Source organism: Symsagittifera roscoffensis, chromosome 3, assembly GCF_963678635.1.
Source record: "Symsagittifera roscoffensis chromosome 3, txSymRosc1.1, whole genome shotgun sequence".
Classification (NCBI taxonomy): Eukaryota; Metazoa; Xenacoelomorpha; order Acoela; family Convolutidae; genus Symsagittifera; species Symsagittifera roscoffensis.
In genome coordinates this window covers 17,839,001-17,850,332 of record NC_087064.1, presented here as the reverse complement: position 1 = coordinate 17,850,332, position 11,332 = coordinate 17,839,001, and positions in this window count along the sequence as shown.

Here is an 11,332-nt window from a genome sequence, read left to right as displayed (position 1 = left end):
AGTGATTGCAGACTACACATTCTAGAAAAATCCCAGCGCCGTTGCTATATTCACTGTGGTGTTCGTATAACACTCAGCCATTATCTGCACCTCGCTCTTCTCTCTTTCTGTTATATCACCAAACCAAGTGACTAGGTCCTCTCCCTGAAAAGATTGTATTCTGACACAAGATCGTCCATCACAGGTGAGCCCTCCGCCTCCGCACGTCAAGTCAAGACAGCTACCAGGCTCCAACTTCTTTACCGATCCCAGCTTACTCGTTGTCCCATCGACTCTTTACTCTGTGGTAGGATCAATTTGTGTATCACGTCCAACGTTCCCAGATCCTCATCTTTTGTCGGTGTTAGCCTTACTCGTTCCGTGACTTCTTCAATCAAGCTCGCATGGGGATGGGGACACCAGGAAGGTCTCAGTAATTTCCAAACCGTTCCCAAATTCGTAGTCATCATGCCATTTCCGTTTCCCATTCTCAATTCTATTCTTTTGGTCGAGCGCGGCACGCTTATCACCTTTGGCTCGGTGATAATGCCCAGGCTCGGTTTCTCCCTTTCCGTTGGATCGATTACGATTATCTTCTCCGTCCAAAATTTCAAGAGCTCCGCCACCTCATGATTCCTGTAAGCGCTCGCGGCTTCTGAATTCAAGAAAGGATTATACGCTATTCCCATCACTCCAGACACGTATTGATACTCTCCCTTTTTATTGGGTCTCGCGTAACCCTCAGTCAAAGCTAAGTTGCGATGCACATTATGCCCCTCTTCAAATTTCTTGTTGTGGAATCTTCGTATCTCATCCAGTTTTCTATGATTCTCCAGGGATTGTCTCGAGTCATCCTCCTTCTCAATTCCCGTACTCCGGTTTTTATTGCCTACCTTCAATTTGTCACATGAAGTCAAGACCTCCAACTCTATTCCCATTAAGCTCCATGCGTACATCAGTTGTCCCGCGGTTCTGACAAAGGGATTCGCCATTAGAGGCAATGCTGATGACGGTGTTCTCATCGCCTCCTCAAAATAAACTCGCAACAGGCTCTGCCAAGTTCGCTTTAGCTGACTTCCCAACTCCAGTTTGTTGACTTCGGCTTTCTGTTGAGTATCCCAATTGCGACGCTTGCGGGAAACCCCTTGATCAAGCTTCTTCAAACAGTCCTCCAATTCCTTCATCGTTTCTAGGGCCACCCACAAAGGTCGAGCCGTATTTCTCGTCGCGTTCTTCTCAAGAGGGTCATTGGACACTTGTTTGCCAACAGCCTGATGTTCGCTCGAGATCCATTCTCTGCCCACATCCACTTCCCAGGTTTGTCCGCTCGTCGAACCCTTTTTCGAACCTGCCTTCTGAGGTTTGAAGTCCTCCTCCGTTACCAGACTTGTCGAGACCTCTATTTCTTTCGCTATTTCGGTTAGCCTCCTTGGTCCGGAGCTACTCTTGTAGGCTGTAGTCTTCCACCGCGCCAAGATCATGGGGGCGGTCTCCCTCAAGTTCTTCTCCGAAACAGCATCCACCGACGGGCTGCTCAACTCCTCCACCTCCCGCTTCCTTTTTCGAGACTTCATCCCTTTGCTTGAGGGTGTCGTCACTACCATCACAGATTCGATCTCTCCGTCCCGGTCCGACCCTTCCAACTCGTGCCTCCCCCTGCTCGAGCCTTAAGGATAGTAGTATTCTTAATCATATTACTAGTCTTAATCTTATCCTCCCCTTCAATTTTAATTATTTTATCATCAGTCTTTTTCTTCAGAGTAGAGCCGTCTTTACATTCATCATCTTTGGTCTTCCGTCGCGTCTCCCTCAACTTGACCATCTTGCTCAGCAACTCCTTTCTTGCTTTCTCATCCAGTCCGGTGGCCATCAACACTGGTTCTCCAAACTTGACCACCGTGTTCCACAGTTCTTCCTTAAAGTCATCCAGCGTGGTCTCGCTCTTCATCTCCTGATCAAATTCACTCAAGAAATCCTGCCACGCCTTCTCATCTAGAGTCCCCAGAAACATGTCTTTATTCCCCTCAAATGTATTCTTTTACCTTTCTTCAGCACTCAAGAGTATCATTCCCATGTTAGAAGTCTCACCTGTCAATGGTAGCTCCAGGTTCTTACGGGGGGATGAGGTCAGTGGTGGCGTGGCGCTGTCCGCCCAATCGTCTCCGCTCAAGTCCCGCGGCAGCTCTTGGGCAGTGAAATCCACCTCTGCTGGTTTCGGCTCAGGCGTATTCCCCACTTCCATTTCCTCCCCCGTTTCACTGAGAGTTTCGTCCATGCTCTCTTCTCCCGATTCGGCCTGTCTTCTCTCGAGTATCTTCCTGAATCGATATTCTACAGGGCCAGTTCTCCTGTCTCCAGGAGTGCCCACCGACAGGGGTGAGGGTGCCGCGGGGTCTTGCTTTTTATACTCCGTCAGGGCTACATACAACGAGCCTGCCGCATCCAGCTCCTTCCCTTCTTGCCTCATTTCCACCTGTTCCAATCCGTAAGGTGCTCGATACTTCCTTGTGGCGAACTTCATTTCGTCCTTCAGCGCAATGTGTCCCTCTTCCACGATCATCCTGCCATCATCCCATATCGGTGATCCACTCTCCAGGCTCGCCCGATCGAGCGTTCTCAAGATTCCCGCACCTCGAGTTTTGGAGGCATTGAGCCTCTCATCTTCTTGGCTTGATTCGTCCATGAATCCAATGAACAAGGGATCCCAGCCATCGGTGAACTCCACTTGCTGTTTCTCCACCGTAGCTCTCGCCAATAGGGATGGCACTACCAGGGGGTTGTTCATCCCCAGGGTCATTCTCCTGACTGTTGGGAACTCGGGAATGATCGCGGGTAAGACTTCCTTCTCCAGTGTCGCCTCCAGCTCCTTTTTTTACCAACTCAAAGCTCTTTTTCCACGCGGGATTCGATTCTCAAGATCTCTTGTCCGTTCGCCGTCAGGGGATTCAGGTTCCAAAACTTGGGATACGTCTCTATGGGGCCTTCACGTTTTCCACCCATCCTGCAATGCAATTGCCCCCGGAAATTGAATACTACCAACTCGGGATCTTTCACCTTCCCGAAGAGAACTGTGTTACTCATCCACGCCCTGAGCACCTCTTGTTGACACCAGTTCAGCGCCGTCCCATCCATCACGCTTATTAAACTCACGTGCACTACTGAATGGCGGTATGCAGCCACTAGAGGGTCCGGAAAGGCGTATGTCACCGCTGGGCCGTAGATACAAGTCACAACTTCCTCTAGTCCCCTGATCATTCCCACTGGGTCTGACCTCATCGCCAGGCATAGATCAGTCAGTAGAGGGATACCACCATTCGCCTCCCTCCATTCCTCTCTAGTCTTCGGGTTCTTTTCTTCACCGGTCATATGTCGGTTCTGCATCAGTAGATATTCCACCAGCAACGTCTTCACCCTCGCCGCGCACTTGTATGAATACGTGTCTATGCTCGAGTTGTTTTTTCCCATCGACAAGGGCTCTCCATATTTCATCAGCCGATGGAATGACACCAATTCGCCATGAGTCAGGAGCACCAGCGCCAGATATCCATCAATCCGAAGTGTCTCCACACCCCGGCTGAAAATATATGCTGGTCCCATGTTAAACAGGTATCTCGGGTAGACTAAGTACAGGGCTAACAAGAGACTTATGGGCATGTTCAAGAGCTCTTGCAGAAAGGCCCCGAAAATGGTCTCTTTTGCACAAAACACTCCAGCCATGTACCTCTTCTCCCAACAAGGACTCAAGAATCCCAGTATCTCGTGATCTCTCCTCGTCCTCAGCTCACCTTTTGCATGCTCCCGCCAGAATCCTCCAATGGTGACCTCATTAGCTGCCGTGACAAACCTGGCCACCGTCATCTCCCTGCTCTCGGCTATCTCCAATTGTTCCTCGAGAAATTCCCAGATCTGCTTCTCGAGAGCTGGGGCACTCTCCCTCGTCTTGTCAGTAGCATTCTCGAGTCTGGATGTCAAAAACGGCCATCTACCTCTCTCTTGCATTAGTCGATACACCATCGACTCCAGTTGCTTCTCAGTTGTGTCTCGATACCAATCTGACAGGACAAAAATCGCCTCGATACCAATCTGATTTTGGCGATTTTTGTCCTGTGTTTAGGTGGCTCCGCTATGAGTCCCGGACTACCCAGCAACTTGAGAGGTCTGTAATTTATCGATCCAATGACTGATTTCGTGGGAATCCCAGTTAGATCAGCCGTCTTCATCATTCTTGCTCTTGAGAAATGTGCTTCATGGGCCTTCAGCCAGTCTACGCACTGGTGTCGACTCAAGTCCTCGTGGGACCAGCGCCAGATATCCATCAATCCGAAGTGTCTCCACACCCCAGTTGAAAATATATGCTGGTCCCATGTTAAACAGGTATCTCGGGTAGACTAAGTACAGGGCTAACAAGAGACTTATGGGCATGTTCAAGAGCTCTTGCAGAAAGGCCCCGAAAATGGTCTCTTTTGCACAAAACACTCCAGCCATGTACCTCTTCTCGTGATCTCTCCTCGTCCTCAGCTCACCTTTTGCATGCTCCCGCCAGAATCCTCCAATGGTGACCTCATTAGCTGCCGTGACAAACCTGGCCACCGTCATCTCCCTGCTCTCGGCTATCTCCAATTGTTCCTCGAGAAATTCCCAGATCTGCTTCTCGAGAGCTGGGGCACTCTCCCTCGTCTTGTCAGTAGCATTCTCGAGTCTGGGTGTCAAAAACGGCCATCTACCTCTCTCTTGAGTTAGTCGATACACCATCGACTCCAGTTGCTTCTCAGTCGCCGCCACGTTCTTCCTTTCGTAGCTTGGTCCCTTTGATTTACTCGTGGAATTCGTGATGGTCACGTCCATGTATCGGAACCACAAGCTGGCTGTCAGGTGACTTATTACCGGGTGGTCATCCCCTATTGTCGGACTGAGTTTCAGCTGCCTGGCAAAGTTTGAAATCTCGATTAAGAGGACCTCATCCAGCACAATGAGTATATCTGCTATTTCATAGAATCCCCTCAAGGCATGGGATACATCTGCCCACGCCGCCACCAGTTCTGACTTCCGTAATCTCAAGTTCGTAGGTTCCAGCTCTCGGTTGAGAGCTGCCATCAGGATCCACCATGCGTTCCCTTCAGCTATCAGAACCAAAAAAGCATACACAAACTGCAGAGCAGGGGGCATGCTTTCGTATCCGGGGGATTTCGTGAATACCTCATTCGTTTTGGATCCAAATCGCGATCTGACATTTTCCTGCACCTCATTCATCGCGGCAAACAGCATCTGTATGGCCTCTTACATCTTCTTTGGCGCAGGCTCGTCCTCTTTCAGCTGCTCTAGAAGCCCAGCCGCATGCATGTGATCACTCATTCCCGCGAACAGCAGCAGCTCTGGTTCGCAAGGCATTTCCGACTTTATCGCCACCACCAAGGTCAACATCTGGTTCAATTCGGCACCCGGCAGCGAGTATACTAGAGTTTCCGACCAAAATAACTTGGGAGATGTTCCTTCGAAGTCCGATCCCGTCACAATGATCACTCTCGCGGCCGCTGGATCTGCTCTGTCATACACCGCCAGTGTCTTGGCATATTGAGCACTGCCGCAGGGTTTACCATATCTTGGGTCATCTGCCAACTTCGCACCCTCGTAGGTGGCGTCTGGCAATTGCATCTCCCTTGGATCCAGTAGCTTGTCCACCACCCTCAACTGTGCAGGAGTCGCCAATCTGATTTTGGCGATTTTTGTCCTGTGTTTAGGTGGCTCCGCTATGAGTCCCGGACTCCCCAGCAACTTGAGAGGTCTGTAATTTATCGATCCAATGACTGATTTTGTGGGAATCCCAGTTAGATCAGCCGTCTTCATCATTCTTGCTCTTGAGAAATGTGCTTCATGGGCCTTCAGCCAGTCTACGCACTGGTGTCGACTCAAGTCCTCGTGTGACACATGCTTGAGCCCCAGGACTTTTGCCAACTCTTGTCTGCACTCCAGATCATCTAGGTCCAACTCCTTCAACTTCTCCAAATACCGCGTCCGACTTGCCTCCGCTGTCTTCTCTACTCTCTTATCCTCTACCACTACCACTGAGGATACCACTGAACTCTGGGCGTCGATGACTCAGCTTCAGCTTCCATCGGCGTGGAACCTGGTAGTCTGGTTCGGCTGCTTCTCGAGCGGTCTCTTGGGTTGACTTCCGCTCCCAGGCGACTGGACAGGGGTCTTGTGGCAAGGAAAGGGGATTCGGGGGTGGACCGAATGTGACTCGGGCTGTCTCAAGCAAATCTGCCTCCAACTCATTTATATGCCTCTGGAAGGCATCATTCAACCACTCCACGCCCCCAGGCCTGTCGAAGTGGATTTCATCTGAGGACGCATCCTCTGGGAAAGACTGCTCCATCTGGTCGGCTACGTCCAACAGCCTGATGGTGAGAACGCTCCTTTGATGTATCTGTTTGATTATCCCGTTAAGGACTCGTAGTTTCTCGTTCATCTCCACCGCATGTTGGTCGGCCATCATGTTGTAAGGGATGGTGCAAACGATGAGTATGGAAGGATCCATCTGAATCCTTAACTCCTCCAAGATGCAGCTCATTTTGTCGTGTAACCTCATGACTTTCCTTATTTCCCCTCTGGACACATCATTGGTCCCCATCAATAGGGTCACTGTGTACATCTTCGCCATCCCTACCATCTCGAGTGATGCCAACATCTGCGGTGTTGCGGCTCCGGAAAAACTCAAGACTCCAGTCTGACAGTGCGACTGGATTCGGGTCAGCACCCGTATCAGGCTGTCCCCCACGATCAGATGAACTGCACCCTCAGGTATTCGCGGCTGTGTGTAATATTCAGTCCAGGACACATCATGGAAGCAATCCCTTCTCGCCCGCTGCGCCGCGTTCCAATCCATGCGATTGTGCCGGTGGTATCTGTCCTCCGTGTTCTTCTTGTAGCATGCGATCACCACACTCCTGACCGGTTGCTCTCTCCAAGTCGGGGGTACCTCCACTCGAGATGGACTTTTGCGACTCCTCAGCTGTAACCTCTCGTGTAATACCTTAAGACGCGACGAGCTCCCGCTCACCTGACTGCTGCTCGTGGTTGAGCTCGGAGTGTATCCCGGCAGTGCCACGTCCATCAACGGGCGTATTGGTTGCGTTGTCTCTCAACCGCGCAGGGAGGATGCTGGTTCGGTTGGTATCCATACTTCCAGCCCCTCGTTCATGTGTTCTTGAGCCGCACGGTCCAAGTTGAATCTCCCATTCGACCTGGGAGCCTCGTCCACCTCCATACGCGACTCCGGTCTTGAGCTCGCAACAATTCGTTCCGACGTCCTGGTCTCCTTCTGCTTTTGTTGGTCGAGCTCTCGTTGTCACCTCTGGATTCTTTCCAGCTCCGACTTCAACTGCTCGCAATTCGCCAAGTTGTCTCGCACCCTTTGCTCCTGCTGGTGTTCTGCTCTCAGCATCTCAAGGTCACGACGCGCCTGATCCCTCTCAAGGATTGCCTGATCCATTTCCAGGTTCGCTTGATTTCTCTCGAGTTTCGCGCTATCTCGGTCAAGATTCGCTTTGTTCTTTTCTCTCTGCGCCCTTTCTAGTTCCCTTTTCAAGTTGCTGAGGTCGGGATACGTCTTTTCCGTTTGCTGGGCTCGCTTCATAGAATGTGGCCTGCTCGCGGACTGGCTAGCCGATCTTGCTGACGGTCGGACCGGCAATGGGAATTCTCCCGCGCCGTACTCAGTGGTATTGCCTAAGCCAGGATTCCTCGCCAAGTCGAATCCTCTCACCCCTTCATCCACATTCCAGGATAGCCATCTCGTCTGTTCCTAATTTGCTATACCTCCGTGGTGTAGCCGACCATCAAGACAGCTTCGGTCGCGGATTCCCTGCACTCACTTTGCTCCTCTATTTGCAGGATGGCATTCAACATCACTGCCATCCTCTCGTCCACTTCGGTGTAGTCCAGGTCCCTCAAACGCCTGTATATTTCATGGAGCGTCGGCCTCTTTACTTCCGCAGGCATGGACTTCCAAAATCGATCCGCCATTTTTTTTTACAACTTCTAGATTATCTCGCGCACCAACGAACTCGTGAATTACCGAACCAACTCGTGAATTACCGAACCAACTCTTGAATTACGTACCAACTTGAGTACTTGAGAAATCTCTTCCGAATGTTTCTGATCGTGAACTTTGTTGAAGACTTTCTATTCAATGAGTGTGTTCTAGTCGTCAACTTTGGTCTTGATCAAATCAATCTGAAAGTAAAATCCACTTTTTAGACTAAGGTGTCATATTTCTAACCTAGAAACCCCCCCATTATTGTAGTTAAAACCTTATCCCTCCGTCCGTTTTACCAAAATAATTCAATTGGAGGTTTTTAAGAGCATGCCGATTCATCTAATGTTTTAGCACCATCATTTTTTAAATTATAATTGTCATGCCAATCACGTTAAAATCCATCTGTCCGCCCCGAAGTCCCCATGTACCCTTACTCAAGATCCACATGTACCCCCAACTCGAGACCTCCATTGTCAACCCGTAGCTCAGGCGATACTCAAGTAGTATTTCTTGTGTAGGTGTACCGTTATCTCTGTTTCTGCGAAGACCACGTGTAGGATGGCATACAACTCCCTTGGGCTCAACTTGCCCCTGTTTGGGTCATAAACTGGCATCGAGACCTCCATTATCCCTCTTTCAATCATGAAATCCCTCAGCCTCGTTAGTGCTAACATCACGTGCTCAGGATCTATTGTATTCCTTTCATTGACCCTCGTCACTAGAAAGCACAGGTATTTGCCCGGGACTTGTGCCACTGATGGGGGAAGCGCAGCCATTCCCCCCAGCCCCGGTCTCTGTCTGAACAGAAACTCCACGTTCTGGTATTCCCACTTGAAGTCAGCCTGCAGTCTCGATTTGAAGCTCATTTCCGCCGTTATACAGATCGCGCTAGTCCTGTCTGACAGAATGAAGTCGCTGTCCGTTATTAGGATGTTCTCCGAGTATTCATTGGGGATTTCAAATTTCGTTTTGAAATTTCGTCCTATGGTAGCCTCGATACCAATCTGATTTTGGCGATTTTTGTCCTGTGTTTAGGTGGCTCCGCTATGAGTCCCGGACTACCCAGCAACTTGAGAGGTCTGTAATTTATCGATCCAATGACTGATTTCGTGGGAATCCCAGTTAGATCAGCCGTCTTCATCATTCTTGCTCTTGAGAAATGTGCTTCATGGGCCTTCAGCCAGTCTACGCACTGGTGTCGACTCAAGTCCTCGTGGGACCAGCGCCAGATATCCATCAATCCGAAGTGTCTCCACACCCCAGTTGAAAATATATGCTGGTCCCATGTTAAACAGGTATATCGGGTAGACTAAGTACAGGGCTAACAAGAGACTTATGGGCATGTTCAAGAGCTCTTGCAGAAAGGCCCCGAAAATGGTCTCTTTTGCACAAAACACTCCAGCCATGTACCTCTTCTCGTGATCTCTCCTCGTCCTCAGCTCACCTTTTGCATGCTCCCGCCAGAATCCTCCAATGGTGACCTCATTAGCTTCCGTGACAAACCTGGCCACCGTCATCTCCCTGCTCTCGGCTATCTCCAATTGTTCCTCGAGAAATTCCCAGATCTGCTTCTCGAGAGCTGGGGCACTCTCCCTCGTCTTGTCAGTAGCATTCTCGAGTCTGGGTGTCAAAAACGGCCATCTACCTCTCTCTTGCGTTAGTCGATACACCATCGACTCCAGTTGCTTCTCAGTCGCCGCCACGTTCTTCCTTTCGTAGCTTGGTCCCTTTGATTTACTCGTGGAATTCGTGATGGTCACGTCCATGTATCGGAACCACAAGCTGGCTGTCAGGTGACTTATTACCGGGTGGTCATCCCCTATTGTCGGACTGAGTTTCAGCTGCCTGGCAAAGTTTGAAATCTCGATTAAGAGGACCTCATCCAGCACAATGAGTATATCTGCTATTTCATAGAATCCCCTCAAGGCATGGGATACATCTGCCCACGCCGCCACCAGTTCTGACTTCCGTAATCTCAAGTTCGTAGGTTCCAGCTCTCGGTTGAGAGCTGCCATCAGGATCCACCATGCGTTCCCTTCAGCTATCAGAACCAAAAAAGCATACACAAACTGCAGAGCAGGGGGCATGCTTGCGTATCCGGGGGATTTCGTGAATACCTCATTCGTTTTGGATCCAAATCGCGATCTGACATTTTCCTGCACCTCATTCATCGCGGCAAACAGCATCTGTATGGCCTCTTACATCTTCTTTGGCGCAGGCTCGTCCCCTTTCAGCTGCTCTAGAAGCCCAGCCGCATGCATGTGATCACTCATTCCCGCGAACAGCAGCAGCTCTGGTTCGCAAGGCATTTCCGACTTTATCGCCACCACCAAGGTCAACATCTGGTTCAATTCGGCACCCGGCAGCGAGTATACTAGAGTTTCCGACCAAAATAACTTGGGAGATGTTCCTTCGAAGTCCGATCCCGTCATAATGATCACTCTCGCGGCCGCTGGATCTGCTCTGTCATACACCGCCAGTGTCTTGGCATATTGAGCACTGCCGCAGGGTTTACCATATCTTGGGTCATCTGCCAACTTCGCACCCTCGTAGGTGGCGTCTGGCAATTGCATCTCCCTTGGATCCAGTAGCTTGTCCACCACCCTCAACTGTGCAGGAGTCGCCAATCTGATTTTGGCGATTTTTGTCCTGTGTTTAGGTGGCTCCGCTATGAGTCCCGGACTCCCCAGCAACTTGAGAGGTCTGTAATTTATCGATCCAATGACTGATTTTGTGGGAATCCCAGTTAGATCAGCCGTCTTCATCATTCTTGCTCTTGAGAAATGTGCTTCATGGGCCTTCAGCCAGTCTACGCACTGGTGTCGACTCAAGTCCTCGTGTGACACATGCTTGAGCCCCAGGACTTTTGCCAACTCTTGTCTGCACTCCAGATCATCTAGGTCCAACTCCTTCAACTTCTCCAAATACCGCGTCCGACTTGCCTCCGCTGTCTTCTCTACTCTCTTATCCTCTACCACTACCACTGAGGATACCACTGAACTCTGGGCGTCGATGACTCAGCTTCAGCTTCCATCGGCGTGGAACCTGGTAGTCTGGTTCGGCTGCTTCTCGAGCTGTCTCTTGGGTTGACTTCCGCTCCCAGGCGACTGGACAGGGGTCTTGTGGCAAGGAAAGGGGATTCGGGGGTGGACCGAATGTGACTCGGGCTGTCTCAAGCAAATCTGCCTCCAACTCATTTATATGCCTCTGGAAGGCATCATTCAACCACTCCACGCCCCCAGGCCTGTCGAAGTGGATTTCATCTGAGGACGCATCCTCTGGGAAAGACTGCTCCATCTGGTCGGCTACGTCCAA